We start from the raw sequence: 5,000 nt of genomic DNA on the forward strand, positions 1-5,000 counted from the left end.
TGCATTCACTCTGATGCATTTGAAATGACCTTTATTCACCTACGAGTAAAAATAAAATCGGCATTCTGACGCCAAACACGGAAATTGAAAAATCTTACTTTTCTATCTCATAGATTCTAAAAGACATTTCTTTAACATATTTTCTGCCATAAATTGACACTAGAGAAATAATAAAATTCAGTAAACTACGCCAACTATCTCTCTCAGTAAGTGACTTGAAGTTCGAACGGAATTGTAGCGGATGAGGTTTCCGAGGGAAATCAAAAAAGCCAATTAGAATCGTATTTGAACGTGACATTACGATAGGCTTTCGGTGTAATAGAGCCAATTATAATAGCTAGTCTCATGACAGTATACTCTTGACTGAGGGGAAGGCGGTTAAAAGTACTAGTCAGTTCCGTCTTGGTCAGTGGAAAATATCATGAAGATAAGAATGCAAGCTTGATATATTTGCAGATTCACGCAACTGAAATGAGTTGCCTGCAACATGGTCCGTGCAGTAATCGCTATAGGTAAGACTTCATCGCAGCCGTATTAAGTCCATGTCTGACTTGGGCTTTATCTTTCCAGAAGTTTGTGCAGACTCAGCGTTGGGTAGGATGAGTAATAACCCAACCCCTAAAGGGAGTTTTAGGACCAATGCTCCCTACACAGGTTATATATATATATATATATATAGATATATATATATATATATATATATATATATATATATATATATATATATATATATACATATATATTTATATATATACATATAGAATTATATATATATACATATACATATATATATATATATACATATATATATATATATATATATATATATATATATATATATATATATATTGCGTCACTTTAGCGTACTTGTCTAGGCTTTGTCTTGCTAGAGCATATACTGTTGAAATATCAGCTTCCGGATTTTACGTTTTTATTCTAAAGGTGATATTTTTTGATAAGTCAGTGTCTAAATTTTTGTCTTTTCATCACACTGACTGATTTAATTTCACCGAATTTGAACTACGATTTAAAACTCCGGTTCCAATAATTTGGAAACGAATCAACAAAAAACTAATTGACTGAAGTCGTTATAATGCAGATAACAAAATCGGAAACCAACGAAGTATGAAAAAATGTTAATTTAGTAATTCATCTGCAAAATATGAATGCGTCTGCCGTTTCACCAACAACTAGGTCTTCTTACACTGAAATCGCAATCCGACTGTAAAGAGAGAAATGAAAGTATTTATAATTACTTATCAATTATTGATTATTAACTTATTTATATCTATAGATGAAGATATACGTATGTATACATACATACATACATACATATATATATGTATATATATATATATATATATATAATATATATATATATATATATGTAAATATATATATACGTATATATATATATATATATATATATATATATATATATATATATATATATATATATATATACATATATATTTCTCTCCCTCACTCCCCCCCTCCCCCCCTCTCTTACTCCCTAACTCACCCCCCCCCCCCCACCTCCCTTCTCTCTTTACAAAATTGTATATTGGTGGGTAAACACTTAAGGGTAAAAAGTGTGTTTGTATGTGTGTGTGGTGATTACGTGTACCTGGCGTTGTCTCTCTTTCTCTCTGTCTGTCTCTTTCTCTCATTCTTTATCTCTCTCTCTCTTTCTCTTTCTATCTCCCTCTTTCTCCCTTTCTCTCGCCCTCTCTCACTCTCTTTCTCTCCCACCCTTCCTCCCTTACTCACTTGCTCCCCCCCCCCTCCCCCCCCTCTCTCTCTCTTTACAAAAGTGTAATAGACACATCACAGACGCGCAAAGGGCATGCGGACCGAGAAGTAATCACAGCTAACAGGTTCCTCTCGTACTCAGAATGAATACGGCCTCCATGCTCTGCAAATGCAATCTTCACAAGAGAAAAGTACATCTTCTGTTGTTTCTGGTGAACAGACGAATGGATGTACTCCGAAGGGATGGGGAATAAGATGACTAGATATACTTCAGTGAACCCTGAGGAAATACCAAAGGCGGTGATCCGCTTGCGAAGATCAGTAGACAGGAGGAGCTTTCGAAATGTAGAAAGATGGAATGAAAGGGAGTTTTGAGAAGGAAAGGAAATTGAATACTTTTAACTACATGCAGGGGCGGTAACCGGGGAAAGGTTGAATTGTATGAAAAGTAGATTGAATTTGAATGGAAAGTAAACAAGACAAGAGTAGAGCAACTGGGAATCCCACAGTACGAGACCGCAGGAAATAATTCAATATTGAGGTTAGCTTTAAAAGACATACTTGTTTTTTATTATTTTTCACGCGGGAGACGAATGATCGGAACATAGTAGACTATTATTTCTGGTAATGGGTTAAAAGTGAAACATAATCATTACAGCAAAGCAATGTACAAAATATCTACGCTAAATGTATTACTTGACAAATGGCTTCATGGCAGCCACAATCAGAGTTAATCTTGATTTTATTCCCAGGAATAAGTGTAAATAGATCGATACAAAATTAAAAAAAACGACTACAACAGTAGGAGAAATGCCATGAAATTGTGTACGATGTATCACTCTTGCACTAACATCTCTTCAATAGGTCGGCACGTACTTCTCTCTCGCCCTCACTCTCTCTCTCTCTCTTTCTCTCTGTAACCCATCGGTGTCAACAGTTGTAAAGCCACCACTGGGAGCAGTTGTTGTTCGCTCGATGCCCTGGTTGTGATCTGGTGGAATAAGCAGACAGATGTTCACCTGCCATGGTCTTTATTGTGGACCGTTAGTACACTAGGTTCCGGCCGAAGGCCGGAGGTCAGAGCTCTTCGCACTTGTCTGTCTAATCTGATCAGTCTTTCTCTCTGACTTGGTTTCTTTCTGTGTCCTTCTTAAGTATGAATCCTGAGTCAGCTTTCTACGCCTAAGGCCCTCCATTAGCAAACACAGCTGCTAAGAGAAACTGGAGTTTCCAGACGAAAACGAATAAAGGAAACAGGATGCGTCAGGTCAAAACAGACTGCCAGCGATATTGCATTGAATTAAGTAGAAATATATGATCAATGTCTTGGGTCGCATAATGTACAATACCAGTGCCTTACATCGCTCGGACCACGCTACTAGACGGCCCCCGTCGTATCTTAGAGAAATAACCAGGCTTTAACTACTAGAAACAAAATCTCACTATGGGTTCATGAAATATACTTGAAAGGTGGCAGTGCATTTGAGAATAGAATACATTAAAATATTTTGTATCACGACTGGTGGTGTCAGTGTACCGAGGGTGGGAGTCTGACGGTGGCTATCCTCTGGGGCACACAATTCAACACCATGAAACTTATGGGTAACAGGTGAACTAGTTACGGTGGTCAGGCGTAATTGGCGCGATGCCCTGTACTTCAAAGGTGCGGTTGGGTTGACTGCCATGCACCCAAACACTGTACAACTCAACCACCGTTCTACCTTGGTGAAAAGATGCACCAACACAACACAGTAGGTATATAGCGGGGAGGGGGGGGGGGGGTACATATATATATGAAATGTGCGGGAAAACTTTTCGACCGCTGGGGGGGGGGGGGAACCGCATAAAAATGTGCGGGAAAATTTCTCGACCGCTGAGAAGAAAACAACTTGCATGCTCCTTGCATGGCTTACTGAAGCGACATGCGTCTTGCATGGCTACCTGAATAATATGCGTGCATTGCGCACGGCCTACTGAAGTGACATGTGTCTTGCATGACTATCTGAATAACATGCGTGTGCTGTGCACAGCTTACTGAAACGACATGCGTCTTGCATGGCTACCTAAATAACATGCATGCGTTGCGCACGTATGTATGTCCCCCCCCCCCCCTCCCTCCCTCCCTTACTCACTCACTCACCCCCCCCCCCCCCCTCTCTCTCTTTACAAAAATGTGATAGACACATCAAAGACGTGCAAAAGGCATGCGGACCGAGAAGTAAATCACAGCTAACAGGTTCCTCTCGTACTCAGAATGAATACGGCCTCCATGCTCTGCAAATGCAATCTTCACCAGAGAAAAGTACATCTTTTGTTGTTTCCGGTGAACAGACGAATGGATGTACTCCGAAGGGATGGGGAATAAGATGACAAGATATACTTCAGTGATCCCTGAGGAAATACCAAAGGCGGAGATCCGCTTGCGAAGATCAGTAGACAGGAGGAGCTTTCGAAATGTAGAAAGATGAAAGAAAAAGGAGTTTTTTTTTTTTTTAGAAGGGAAGGAAATTGAATACTTTTAACTACATGCAGGGGCGGTATCCGGGGAAGGGTTGAATTGTATAAAAAGTAGAATGAAGTTGAATGGAAAGTAGACAACACAAGAAACAGCGAAGAAACACACACAATATCTACGCTAAATGTATTACTTAACAAATGGCTTCATGGCAGTCATAATCAGAGTTAATCTTGATTTTATTCCCAGGAATAAGTGTAAATAGATCGATAAAAAAAACAAAAAAAAACGACTACAACAGTAAGAGAAATGACATTGAAATTGTATACGATGTAACACTCTTGCGCTTTCTCACATCTCTTTAATAGGACGGCATGTCCTTTTCTCTCGCCCTCTCTTTCTCTCTCATTCTCTCTCTCTCTCTCTCTGTGAGAACTATATAGAATGCTATATACGATATTAAATACATATAAATCAAATACATTAATCATATGACTGGGTTGCACTCCTAGCCAGCGAGGCTATCGCCGGATCAGGTCGGGTCAACTTTGATTGACAGCTAATTAACTAATGCTTGCTATTCCAAAGACCTACACCCTCAAAACGAGCTTAATTCCTCGATTGCCACGCCCCATACATTCCAGACAACCTTCCCACGTTACTACCGTTGGGGACGTCGGATGCGAACCCCTTCCATATAAGCAGGATGTTTGGAACATACCGACAGACCGGGAATCGACCACGCTACCGCTGACACCAGATTTCTCCGCCTGTTCATACGTGATGTGATATT

This window comes from Penaeus japonicus, unplaced genomic scaffold (genome assembly GCF_977035675.1).
Source record: "Penaeus japonicus unplaced genomic scaffold, GWHDUDI00000001_assembly GWHDUDI00000037, whole genome shotgun sequence".
In the NCBI taxonomy this organism is placed as follows: Eukaryota; Metazoa; Arthropoda; class Malacostraca; order Decapoda; family Penaeidae; genus Penaeus; species Penaeus japonicus.